Source organism: Cydia pomonella, chromosome 27, assembly GCF_033807575.1.
Source record: "Cydia pomonella isolate Wapato2018A chromosome 27, ilCydPomo1, whole genome shotgun sequence".
In the NCBI taxonomy this organism is placed as follows: domain Eukaryota; kingdom Metazoa; phylum Arthropoda; class Insecta; order Lepidoptera; family Tortricidae; genus Cydia; species Cydia pomonella.
Window position 1 is genome coordinate 7,594,850 of NC_084729.1, and position 14,784 is coordinate 7,609,633.

Here is a 14,784-nt window from a genome sequence, read left to right on the forward strand (position 1 = left end):
CTGTCTGTCTGTCAAGGCCCTTTATCTCGGGAACGCGTGGAGGTATCGAGATGAAACTAAAACCATACACTCAGGTCCCTTGAAGCTGCCGACCGTAACACTCCGCACCCTCGTTGAGCTCTGGCAACCTTACTCACCGGCAGGAACACGACACTAGAAGGGTCTAGTGTTATTTGGCTGCGGTTTTCTGTAAGGTGGAGGTACTTCCCCAGTTGGGCTCTGCTCTAGATCTGGAATGACGTCCGCTGTGCTGTGCCCTACCACACAAAGCGAGATGACATTCACAGTGCCCATACCTCTCTTTTGGACGTAGTTTAAGGACGTGTCCGGGTCCAACTTAAACAAAACTACATAAAACTAAAAAAGGGGAAAGATTAAAACGAAAACTACAAGTTATAAATATAAAAAACCGGACAAGTGCAAGTCAGACTCGCTCACCGAGGGTTCCGTACTTTTTAGTATTTGTTGTTATAGCTTCAACAGAAATACATCATCTGTAAAACTTTCTACTGTCTAGTGTATCGAAACGCGAAAGAGGCGGTTTGCCGGAGGCATGCAAGACCTGATTGCCCTCACAGCAGATGCAAGGGATTGGCTGCTCAATTTAGATTTAAAACTATAATTATATGTATATTTCTTTTTTTTTTGTAAATCTTCATTCAGGAAAAGCCATACGATATAATAATAATAATCGAAACGCTACTACATCTGTCGTAGTTTTGTGGAATTACCGCCGTGCCTTGGTCAGGTTGTTTTTAGTGTTTTGGCCATGTTTCGCTGATGTTGATTCACGCGGACACCGTTAGGTGGCGCTTATAGCAAAAACGCGAAAACGCCGACCTTCTTCGTATAATTCCTGGCCGTTTCTAATAAATTAAGTGCATATTTGCGCTTATTTTGAATTTAAATTTTTATGGAATATTCGAAAAAGAAAAGATTGAAGTTGTTTTTTAGGCAGATGGTTTTGTGAATTTTGAGTGGAAAAGTCGTTAGTGTTCCCCGGTCGTTTTTAACCAGTTTTGCAATTTATAGCCAGTTTGATAGTTAACACGAAGTCTTTTTAAGTGCGCGTAAATCCACTAGTGGAGAGGCTCCTCGTAACAGTTGGCTACCAAAGGCGCGCGTAAATCGGCGTCCGAAGAGAGGCTCCTCGTAAACAGTTGGTCACCAAAGCCGTGCGCAGGTCGGCGCTAAGCAGTGGTGGAGTGAAGAAACCTCACCGTTATCGCCCGGTCTGCTGCCATACGCGCTCGCCAGGAAGCGAGTGAGGCTTACCTCGTCGGCCTGTTTGAAGTCGCCAACTTGTGCGCCATTCTGCAAAAAAAAGTCATTTATTGTCATTTATTTATTTATTTAATATGTTGTTTTACTGCACTAGCTATCATGATCCATGAGATACAGACGGGCAGACAGACAGGCGGACGGACAGCGGAGTCTTAGTAATAGGGTCCCGTTTTACCCTTTCGGTACGGAACCCTAAAAAGTGGCTCCAGCTCGGTGCCTTGTGGCAGGGTGCCCAGAAGGCTGGCGAGAGTCAGCCCTCCTGTCATCTGTCACCTTCACGGGGCGCTACGCCAATTCATTAAAAACGGCCATATATTATTAGAACACGCACTTTTAAATCCTGACTCGCGTTGTTTCTTCGTGGAACATCATCGATTATTTTGAGTTATTCTGCTGTTCACTGTAATTTAAGCACTCCTCTATGGAAGGTAGAGGCAAGGAACAGAAACTCCTTAGGCAGAATTGTTGCAAAAGTGTCCAGCGGTCAGCTATAAATAAAAGTTCCAAATCTCTCCAGAGTAGCGCTGGAGTAGCTAAGAACCTAGGCGTTATTGACGGAGTGGAGTGCGCTGTCTATGATTTGTTTTTTTTTTTTCAAGTATTCTAGGTATTGTAGCGCCACCTATTTATGCTTTTTTGCCGGACACTTTTTGGTACATGGAGATTCTGTTCCTTGCCTGTACCTTTCATACACTCCTCGTAAGGCCAATGTCCTATCTTATTCAGTTCGATGAAATTTAAATCATATTCAATTGGAACAGAGTTGCATTTGTTTTGTTTCGTTCAATTTTCAAACGAAATAAAATCAACTGTATTCCCTTCACTGTAGGTTCAAATTTCAGCGGCAAAATTTTCCTTTATATGACGGAGGATATTCGACTATTCGAGTTCAGTGATTATCTTTGACGCCACCTTTTGCTGAATGTTTTGTCGGAAAACATCTACAGAGTATGTTTAAGTTCCCAAGAAGATTGGTTTAAGTTAGCTTAAGTTATGAATAAGGCCATTATGGTAATAAAAGATAAAATAAAAGTTGTTTTTTTTTTTCACCTGATACCAAATTATTTTTAGTATTTTATGCAACAGTTGTATAAGAAGGGTAAAAAAAGGCGAGTGGCGTGAGTTACAATGTGAGCCGGAGCCGAAGGCGTAGGCGAACATTGTAAAGGAATACGCCACGAGAATTTTTTGACCTACTTATACAACGTTGCATACAATATTTTTCCTACGAGTCAACAAAAATAAATCTTAATTTAGGTAAACAAATTACAGCAAAAGTATATAGCCAAGACGCGCGAGCATAGCCCGCCCCGGGCCGCGGCCGGCCGGTCAGCGACACCTCCTCGTAACTCATGAGGCCCTGGTACTTGCTACTTGCTAAATTAATTTTTTGGACAGTTTTTTCTCAATTTTGGCCACCGTAGCCTACGGAGACTAACAAGCAACGCTAAGCGGTCTTCGTAGTCTATGGGTGTTGCTATATTACGGGTGTCACATGCGTGTTTCTGACTTATGAAGTAATTATTTTTACTATGCAACCAAATGAATGTTTTGTATGTTAGCAGCAATGCACTTAGTTTAAAACTGTATTCGTTTTGGTTTTGTTAGGTTGGTAGCCATTAATCGCAGTAACGTTATAGCTTATAAAAGCACAAGAGCTTTTATGAGGAATAGACAATATAGACTTTTCTTGAAATCTTTTATGTATGTGCTTATATTCGTGTTAATGAATGCATAAATGACAGATAACAGTAGAGGAGTAGGAAAAACCTTTAAACGCTTTATGTAATACGAGTAAATACACACGCCAAGCTCCCGGGCGCAAGCGAGCTAATGTAAACCTTACTCGAAAGTGCGACGGTTTCTTTGACAGCGTCCGCCATAACACCTATAGTTGTCCTTGGCCAGGGGGAGGTAACTAGAGCGTTCGGGCATTGTCGGCTCCGTTCGGCTCAGCATTGCTCCGAGCTATTATTAGGGTTGACACAACTTGACGTCCATTTGCGTGCACAACCACAGATAACTACATAAATTTTGATAACCCTAAATAGCCGAATGGGATAGTTCTATAGATTAGAAAGGGGCAACATGATTCGGCCCTGAATCGCTGTCAAACTTCGGTTTTGTAGGAAGTTTCCTTTCTGTACGGTAAGTACTAAAACGTAGTGATTATATGCTCTTTGGGCACGACTAGTAACGACGACTTTAGATGTCCATGGCGTTCAAACAAAAAGTTAACTAGACAAGTTCATCTTACGGTCCGGGGCTACAAAAACGTCAAGAACCGTCTTTGTGGCCCTCATAAAAAAGGTTGAGTATACTGGCATACTGGCTGACTTATACGGATTAGCGTTACCCCGAAAAGCAAGCGCAGCGAAAAGTAATCTTTACATGCAAAATGGACATGCTACGCATAGTTATACAGATATGCTACGGCAAATCGCGACTCTTCCGAGGTATTATAATTGCGGCTCTTCTATTTTTTCCATAATTCTACCAGAAGGATAATTTTAGAGATGCCTTGGGCCCATTCTCGGACTGTATCAGACTAATATTATTAGTACGGAAGGTGGAGATAAGGAATGGAATCTCCATATACCAAAAAGTGTCATCAAAAAACCTTAAATAGGTGGCGTTACAATAACTAGAAAACTTGAAAAAAAAATCTAATCATAGACAGCGCACTTCACTCCGTCAATAACGCCTAGGTTCTTAGCTACTTTAGCGCTACTCTGGAGAGATTTGGAACTATTATTTATAGCTGACAGCTGGACACTTTTGCAACAGTTCTACCATAAGAGATGTTACTCCTCTTAATTCCACACTCCATAATTACTAGTACACGAACTGTCAAATCATACGGGTTACCATGGCAACACACTACACACTAATAATATTAGAATATTATTAGTACAGTCAGCGTCAAATACTTTGTAGCAGTCATGGTGTCCAAATAGTTCGGTACACCATACTAAATATATGGTGTACCGAACTATTTGGCTACTTTGGTTGCTACAAAATATTTGACGCTGACTATACACGAACTGTCAAATCGTATGGGTTACCATGGCAACGCACTAATAATATTAGATTAATACCATTTGAGAAATGGGCCCCTGGTGTTGCCTCTTCTTCAAAAAAGTTTGCCGATCCCTGACCTACGGAACCGAAATCTTAAAAGAGAGAATTCTGATTTTGGAATATGATTATTGATTATGATAGAATGACTTAACATTTACCTCAGTGCATCTATCTTCTGACGTTACAAAATCTAGAAGCATCTAAAAATAGCATCATTTCGGGAACTAATAAAAACAATACAATACAAATCCTCTTTATTGCACAACCTCAGAATAAATGTACATGGAAACACAATGCATGAAGATAGAGGTAAACAACAGGCGGCCTTATCGCTACAGAGCAATAACGTCGCGAGTTCACGTTAAAAAAAACAGTCAAAATAACTAATTAGTTCCATAGTCGGCTAAAAAGCTAAAGCGGGCCACGGTTCAAATCCCTAGTATCTTAAGCACCCCTTAGAGAAAGCTAGAGCATACAGCGACGCTAAATCAAAATGTCATAATTCCATATGGATCTCTCCGTGACTTACGTCCTTTCCAGTTCGGAAGGAAAATAAGGACCCCTTTAAGAACGTGTAGTGCCCTGCACTGGTGGGCAACTCGGAAGTAAAGGTCTTAACTCAATGCTATGTGTGGTTTTGAAGGAAAAGGGATCTTATTGTGTTTGGCGCTTTTTAGGTGAGGATACCTAAGGTCCCTTGCACTAGCGATACAGATATGCTCACGCGCGTGTGTATCGATGCTTATGCGCGTTTGTATCGCGACAGAAGAAAAAACTTACTTACTCCGTTGGCTCAGCGACCCAAAATGAGACTTGGCCTCCAACACAAGACAGCGCCACTTTTCTCGGTCCTGTGCGACCTCTCGCCAATTGTCGACTCGAAGCTCGCGCAGATCCGCCTCCACCATGTCGCTCCAGCGATACCTAGGGCGAAGAAAAAAGAAAATGAAAAATTAAAAAGACGCGGTATGCATGTGTGCGGTGCCCTTTGACTACCGGGGTTTCCTAGAAAGTCTCTGCTAAAAAAACGCATGTGGGCAGCGCGTCTGTATCGATGTAGGTGTGCAAAGGTCTACAATCTGCATCTGACTTGCGTGCGAATCGTGTTTGTATTGATACAAACGCGCGTCGATCGTTAAAAAAACGCAGTGTGTATAGGTCCTAATTGCACGTATTTGAAAATTGCATAGGTTTAGAAAGATTCTGAAATTTTCGGATGTTTATACCTAAATTTAGTCAAGTATTTGTTCTGGAAACTAATTTAATGTCGACTATCTTTGTTATGTACTACGTTTAAGTTAATAAACGTCGACAATCTTCGTCAATCTTCGGGTACTCGGGTACATAGCCACATCTCCGTCAAACATAGTCGTTATATTAAGTTGTCGAAGCGCACTGAAATGAAGGCATTATAAGCATTGAGGCCACGGTTGTATCCTTTTCTTGAAAACCGACACAAATGTCGGTTAAGCCCTTTATTTAGGTTCCGTAAAACATCATTCCCTACTGCTCCAGTTTCGGATGCAGGGAAAATAGTCATTCAGCGAGTTACTACTGTCCATCGAAAATCGAGAGAGTGAGGTAAATTCGATAACTGAGTGAGTTCGAGTTTTAATGTTTTTTTTTTTTTATATATTTTATTCACCTATATACGTCCCACTGGTGGGCACGATTTGGGCTATAGTCCTCACGTTGGCCCAATGCGGGACGCCTTTGAATAAATGAATTTCTTCACAGACGTTATAATGCAGATTCTCATGATGTTTATTCTTTCACCGAAAAAGCTAGTGTTTAATCTTTTTTGGTAAATATTAAATGATATTAAGTAGGTACAATCACGTCTGAAAATATCGACACGATCGAAGTGCCAAAAATATATATACACGACCTTCTGACCCATATATTAAGGTAGTGTATACATATTTTTGGCACTTTGTCCGTATCGATATTTTCAAACGTACATCAATTTCGAAAACTTATCGATAACCTCTAAATCATTTTTGCTTTGAAATTAGGTTTAAATCTTTGTAGCCTATACCAATTTTTTATAAATATTTATTTTAGCATAGGTTGCTTTTTATACTAAAACCATATGATGCGTTTGACAGAATGGATCCAGGCAAAGTATTTTTAATGTAAATGTAAAATTCTAAATGTAATGCTGTAAAATTGTATCTCAATAAATATCAATTGAAGAATCTTTAGGATAGATACAAAACAAAACTATTCTAAAACACAAAATAAACTTATTTAAAAAAATGCTCCCCAAATCGCTATCATGTGTTATTTTATTACGTATTATATGTACACGAAGGTCCTTATGTAACGTAGACACATAGGTATGCCGATTTTATAAAAAAACATAAAAAAAAACCTAGAATTGACAAAAACTCGCAAATACAACCAACGTCCACAACACGCCCTTAGTAACACTTCATCAGTCAACCCTACTAAGGGGTGTCAGCCCCTCGCATCCTTCCCCTATCTCCCTCGCACCATCTCCCTCCCCGTCTACCCGTCTCTCTCTAAAACCCGACGGAATAACGAAAGCCGGAAAATCGATTTCCCGACATTTCCACTGTTATCCCCGCGTGCGAGACATCCACATGTTTTTTAAATAAAAACAAGTGCTTGAGATCATTTCGGAAGTAAAAACAGTGAAAAGTGTGTGTTAATTTTGGATTGATATAACAAGTGGTACTTAATATAGGAGCACTGGTAAGTAAATACGTACAATTATGAGTAGCAATATGGGTAAAAAATAGTACAAATATATAACAAATTAACGGGCACTTATCCAAACCTTTTTAGTTGCGGAAAATGCGTCTCGAAGAATCATTGCAAGAGAATTCTTAAAATTATTAACAAAGAAGAAATATATTTGAGTTTAAATTAAGATTATAAGCGCAATAGATGTTACGTATAATAATAATAAAATCTGAATATATACAAATTACAATATGATATGAATTTGTTTCAAAAGACATTTCACAGAATATTACGGGTAAAGTCAGATTTCCTGTCAAAGAATAAGTAAAATAGAAATAGCTTATTAATTTAAATCTTACTACGTCGTAGCCGGCATGGTATTTCCGGTATGTAGTCATATACCCATACACACCCAACTAACTTTTTCTTCTTTTCTCTTCCTAATTTCTTTTCTTACCTAATGTTTTGTTTTTATCACTAGGTAGGGTCCGACTGAAAACCAGCGTTGCAGTGCATTAACTGCAACTTTATGCTGAGTCGAGCTCCTATTTCACACAATCTTTGTCATTTACCTTTTTTCCAGTCTACGGATTTCTATTGCTGATACCATTGTTACCAAATCAAGGAGGAATCGCTGACTCCCGAGTCACAGGCTTAGACCTAGTTCGGGAGGCAGAGGCTCAACCCCACTACCTAAATGTGTTACAAACCTAATACACCTGTCTTACCTACAAAATTTTACAATATGAATTGTAATGTAAGGTTTAAAGCAATAAAGATTTATTTATTTTATTATTTATTTATTTAACATCACGTTGTTAATATGTCAGTCAACACATCTTAGTATATAAATTGTTTAAGTAGTTTTAAGATTTTATCTTCAAATGTACCAATGATATATTTGTGATGTTAAATAAAACCTTTCTATGTCTATGTCTAAAATGGTTCGTAAAGAAAGACGTAATGACCATACGTTGTAATTAGCAAAGAATACAATAAGCAGGTTTTTTAGCGCTAAATGGTTTTGTTAGGCAAACCTGTAAAAAGCTCAAAATCCTCTCACGAGTTTCTCAATTTATTTGAAGCTTGCTGTTTTTTTACCTTCTGAAAGTAAAAGGCGCAATTATTTCGGCACAATTAACACGAAATGTAATTTTTAAGAAAATGAATACTTAACTAATGATTAAAGGGAGTTGGGAAATATAAGCTAAGTCAAAGCTTATTAGGGTTCCGTAGCCAAATGGCAAAAAACGGAACCCTTATAGATTCGTCATGTCCGTCTGTCTGTCCGATTATGTCACAGCCACTTTTTAGCTTATTACAATCGTCAAAAATAACATCTGTCGTAGTTTAGCTTTTTAGAAGACCTCATGAGCGGTACCTACCTATCGACTTTCGTAGCATTCATATATAAATTGGTTCTTCCTACTTCTAATGAAAATTATAAATATAAATAATACTTTCAATGTGTCGAGGTTAGCGTTGTGCATAATTATTCAAATCGATAGTGGTTCTCGAGATATTTAGCGTTGTGACAGACGGACGGACGGACAGAGTCGCACCATAAGGGTTCCTTTTGTACCTTTTTGGTACGGAACCCTAATAGGTACTTAGAACTCTTTAGAAAAGAGGCTTATTTAGAACCTCTTAAAGATATTTTTGCCCACTCTGTATCTTTAGGTATTTAAATAAAAGGAAACATAATTTTTAAGCAAAAAAACCCACTTCAATGAGGGAGACCGGTGAAAGAACGATTATTGTTGATTTATGATTTAATACAATGAAATTAAAAATACAGTGTCCTACGCCTAATTATGTAGAAAAGGAGGTAATATGTTTTTTTTTGTCACTGCACCCACCTTGACACATTTCAGATTTGCCCTATGGTTGACTGGTAAGATACCCGCAATAGGGTATTCGACTGTATTTAGGATAAATTATTTCACACCATGCATGAAATAAAGCACCAGATAATTATTAAAAAAACTAAATAGGATAGAAATATAAAAATGTGCCTTGAAAACCTAACTGCTTGACAAACATGCAAAGAGAACAAATTGCCAAACGTGAACGCATCGTTGAAGAGCTCCGTTCTGTTCATCATCAGCAGTTCCACTTCATCAAATGTCACTTTTACAAATGTAAATACTTGATTTGTTGATGAAAATACTAAGATCACTATATATATGCCTTTAACATTTGAGGAGTTCCCTCGATTCCTCATGGCTCCCATCGTCAGAACTCGAACTTGACAAAAAATTGTCTTGAAAATCTAATTTGCTTAACAAATACAGCGAAGAGGACAAATCGCCAAACATGTACTATGCGTCGTTGAAGAGTTCCAGTCTGATCATCATCAGGAGTTCCACTTCATCAAATGTCACTTTTTATGATGTAAATGCTTGATTTGTTAAAGAAAATACAAAAATCAGTATATCCCATCGTCAGAAGTGAGTTTTGACAAAAACGGGAGCAATCTGTATATAGATTGAACAAAAAAAAAATTTTCAAAATCGGTTCAGAAATGACGGAGTACTTTATGAATTTAAGTAACAAACAATAAAAAAACATGCATACCGAATCGATAACCTCCTCCTTTTGAAATCTTGAAGTCGGTTAAAAATCTATCCTCGAATGGCTTCTTACATGATAATTACAAATAATGTAGGTTAAAGTCAGGTCGTTCAGTGACAGATCCAGGCGGTTTTGTATTTGGTCGGTTAACCAATAAATGTTATAACTACCATAAAATGTACAAATTGTTAGTATACTTATATTTAAATACCTAAAGATACAGAGTATAAAAACGGTAAGAAATCGGTCCTGCAGCAACGTGTAACACCCACTCGCTCAATTAAAAATGGCGGATGACTAGGATATAAGCCGTAGATAGGCAATATCCGTTACTGAACTTGTCAGACTTTCAGGAAATTAGTTTTCTCTGTAGCTTGTGTTGTGTGTCTCATTTCTCAATCGATTCTCATAAAATTTTGTAAATTCGCGAATTGCGGGGATCTTTCTCTTTTACTCTCACTAAGACGTAATTAGAGTAACAGAGTAATTATTTTTTTATTATTACATCTGTTAGGCATAAGAAGCTTATCGCCAAGTCTAGCTTACACAGAGCCACTGTATATTGTACCAGCCCACAGTGTATATAGTTTCCGTATGATTTTTTTTTAGCATTTCCCATTATTAAAACGTATAAAAATTCAATATAAAAGTTTATATGTTTGCGTTAGTCCTCTCATAAGAGAATTTAACGAATAAAATAGATAAATAAAAAAGAAATATATATTATAGGACATTATTACACAAATTGACTAAGTCCCACAGTAAGCTCAATAAGGCTTGTGTTGAGGGTACTTAGACAACGATATATATAATATATAAATATTTATAAATACTTAAATACATAGAAAACACCCATGACTCAGGAACAAATATCCGTGCTCATCACACAAATAAATGCCCTAATGCTAATGTAGCTGACTATACAGCAATTATCGAGACTGACTGTACCAGCCTGACGTACGTATGTAAGCAGTCTGGTTAAGGGGTCCCTCGCTATCAAAACAACATTTACCGCTCCCCTCGCGAAGGAATCAACCCCTAGGGACACAATCCCCTAGATTAATCTTAGCCTGCGGGCTTGTATGATGGTCGCGCTTTAATCGTGTACTCATGGTCGTCAACTCGTCACGTTCTACGTCAAGTGCAAAAGCGAGAGACTGACTTTAAATGCGCAACCATCATATCCTTATTGGAGTTGCAATTCACTGACAAGATATTCCCTATTTACCTATGTAGAATCAAATTTATGTAATATAATTTCCCTCACGGGACAGGCTTTGCCTAGTGTGGGGTCAGAATAAAATGTAACTTGCTCTAATATTTTTTTGGAAATAAACTATTTGTATTTGTATCTTAGTTATCTTGGACCCGGGTATATCCTTAAACTACGTCCACAAGAGAGGTATGGGCATTGTGAATGTCATCTCGCTTTGTGTGGTAGGGCACAGCACAGCGAATGTCATTCCAGATCTAGAGCAGAGCCCAACTGGGGAAGTACCTCCACCTTACAGAAAATCGCAGCCAAATAACACTAGACCCTACTCATAGTGTTGTGTTCCTGCCGGTGAGTAAGGTTGCCAGAGCTCAACGAGGGTGGGAGGGGGTTAGGGTCGGCATGTAACTCCTCTGGAGTTGCAGGCGTACATAGGCTACGGATACTGCTTACCATCAGGCAGGCCGTATGCTTGTTTGCCACCGACGTAGTATAAAAAAAAAATCTTATTTTTCAGTTTAAAAATATTATTTCATACAATCAGGCGGCGGGCGGCTTTGCTGAAACCTTTATTAATTAATACAATAATATTCTCTCATTCATGATTGTACAAATGATACTGCAATTCCTTTCCACATAATCAACAAATTGAAACTATGTTTTTTTCTCCAGTCATGGACCACAAAGCTCCAGTGATGGAACCCCGGTAATGGAAAGGAATCAGTGATGGATCCCCTATTGGCTCCTCTACACGATGGTCCAGCGTAGGCCACTCCTAGGGACGCATTTATGCGTTAGAGGTAGCAAGTAAAGTTGCTATCTCATTTCACCGCATATCTGCGTCCTTTAGACTGGCCTACGCTGGGCCATCGTGTGGAGGTAAAGCTCTCTTTAGTCCTTCCTTAGACCCCTTATGTCGCCCTCGTCGGAAAAAACACAGTCTCAGTTTCAACTGTAAAAACACAAAGACAACAAAACAACGATCATACCATTGCAAACAGGGCCCTTATTCGACATGCTAAAAGTGACGTTTCGTGTTGATTTCCATTTGATGTGAGAAATATTGTGACTTGTCGAATTGCTATTATCACCACCTGTCAGTGAACAATATCCACACTAGAGGCGGGGCGTTGTACCGGAATAGTTTTTGGAACAGGTTATTTGTAATAGACTACTTTTAGCTTGTCGAGTATTTAAAAGTACGGACTTTGATTTCTGAAATAAAACAAATATGAAACTTTTATCACCTCGTACCTCCATTCTTACCGTTACTTTAGGTAAAATAAAATTTTGTTAACAGATGGTCGTCTGGGTGTCTGTTGTATCTAAAAATAATGTAATAATATATAACAAAAATATGACAATAGATTCATAGCCTTCACTCAAAACGTCACCATATTTCCGACCCTTACCGAAATAATAAATCGATATTTGTATAAATAATCCTTATTTGTAAGACGCCTAAGCACGGCAAATACGTAAACTGCCTATTGGGGGTCATACTCGTAAAACTGGTATTTTAGACGTACTTTTGGTACGAGTAACAGAGACGTACTTTTGGTACGCAGTCCCAGCTCTAGTCAGGATTCTAGTTGTCAAATATAAGCGTGTCGAATACGTATTAGTTAACTGTCAAATGAAATTAGATCAACGGTAGACTTTTTTGTCGATGGGTATGGCTGCCATGTTTGGATTTATGACATTTAAAAGGGGATCCTAAGCCAGAGAGTAGTTTTACCTGTACGATTTTGATTCTTCTACTGGACGCAAGATGGAGTTAGCTGCCAAATTCCGATCAGGCTGACGCAACTAGGAAGAAAAAAGTTTTGTATGGAATTTGTTTCGCAAATCATTGCCAACGAAGAAAAAGAAAACGTCAGTGCTATTTATTCTGTCAAGTTTACATCAAGTCTAGTGTCAGCCTAATTGCTTTGTTTGTTTTGAAGGCTTCAATGTTTTGTTCGGGTATTTCGTGTAATTTCTTTATTATTTAGTGCAAAAATCGAAAATAGTCAACCGTGATCAGAGTAAAGAGCGAGTTTGTTACAATGCCAGCGAGAAAACGGTTTACTAAGTGTGAAATATGTGGCAAGCGAGCCACTCGAGAAAATCACGAAAAAAGGGATTTTATGGCGAAATTTCCCTTGGATGAAGACTGGTAAGTATTGCTTTAGATACTTTTGACCTTATTTTGGGTCAGCAGGCTATAAACACATCGAAAATTAGATATTTTACATTATTTTTCGTTGTGAACTAGGGATGTACTATAAGTATCGATAACTGTAGTTTTATTTGTATATCAGTGTAAATAATTAAATTAAATATGTGAAATTTCCTTAGAACTAGCATGCAATATGACCATAATTAATTCGTCGAAGATTAATAATGCATAAATTATCTATTACTTATGCATTAATGGTCATTAGTTAACATATTTTTTTTATCTAGTGATTATTTAATATATTAACCTAAAATGTAAGACAATTAATCTCTGTTTTTATGATAAATAAAGAAATATTATAGGACATTATTACACAAACTGACTTAGTACTAAAGTATGAATGGCATGTGTTGTGGGTACTTAGACAACGATATATATATATATATACCCACAACACATGCCATTCATACTTTAGTACTAAGTCAGTTTGTGCAATAATGTATATATATATGTACATAGACCTAATTTATAAGTATTTATAAATACATAGAAAATACCCATGTCTCAGGAACAAATATTCATGCTCATCACACTAATAAATGCCCGTTCCAGGATTTGAACCTGGGACCATCGGCTTCATGGGCAGGGTCGCTGCCAACAAGGCCAGACCCGTTCTCATGTGTGACATATAAATACATAAAAAGTTAAAGCATTGATAAAGGGTTGTTGATAACTGGATGCCGAAAAAACATGATTTATAGATGCATATTAGCGCGAAATAATCAGTTGATCATCTCATTTACAAACACATGGAATATAAACTGTAGATAAAGTCATGTTTTTCCAAGGCTGTATGTTTTCAGATGCAGGCAGTGGGCCAAATTTGTTGGGAACGAAGACCTGATACATCTTCCCATAGAAAAGTTACATTTATTCAAACATGTATGTGCACATCATTATGAAAATCAAGCATTTAATAAAATAAAAAAACACGACTTAAAAACTGTATTAAAATAATTCGGGTCCACATTAAGCCCGACCAGATAGTAGTCCAATTAAGAACTATCCACTATATAACATACAACTTAAATGTGGACTCGATGCTAACCTGATTTCGAGTACAAAATTTGTAGACAGGAGCCTATGTTTCAACCCTCCCCATTTTATCGATATCGATAAGAATCGTAAGCGTGTAGCGTACTACACTATTTAAATCGCTTATGTTGGTACTATGGTTCTTTGACAGTTCTTTGTCGTACATTTTGGTAATGATTTGCGAAACAAACTGATTCCACTCGCTAGTATGGAAGTCCCGTCTCTTAAAACGTAGTGATTATATGCTCTTTGACAATGACATGCAGTTGCGTCGATGTAGATCTATCATAAAAACGTACATGTGACGCATGTGACAATTGTCCAGGATGAAAGAAATATCTTGACAATTAACATAAAGCAATACAATACCACAAAATGTCAACAAGAAAACAGATTTATTATAAAAATACAAATTATATACAAAGCTTCATTTTAAAACCAATGGTCGTGGGTTCTAACCCCGGCTCTTAACAATGTGCATCTTGTAACATGTCGATTGCTTTTCAGTAAAGTAAAATATATTATCATGAGGAAGATGGAGTAGCCCCAATAAGGTATATTTTCCCCTCTGGGTTAGAAGGTCAGATAGTAGTGAGACAGGGAGATATAGTGAAGAATGCGGAAAAACAAGCATTTATTGTGTTGTTAGGCTAGTTCTTTTTTTCAA

At 37.8% G+C, this 14,784-nt stretch overlaps 1 protein-coding gene across 1 annotated transcript in view; it reads left to right on the forward strand.

Moving 5' to 3' along the window:
• Window positions 1-6,541: 6,541 nt before the first annotated feature.
• LOC133532374 (uncharacterized) overlaps window positions 6,542-14,784 on the forward strand; it is an 80,514-nt gene continuing 72,271 nt past the window's right edge. Inside the window, exon 1 of the mRNA XM_061870984.1 lies at window positions 6,542-7,083. The gene's annotated coding sequence lies outside the window, so the exon portion shown is untranslated. The remainder of the gene's footprint in view (window positions 7,084-14,784) is intronic.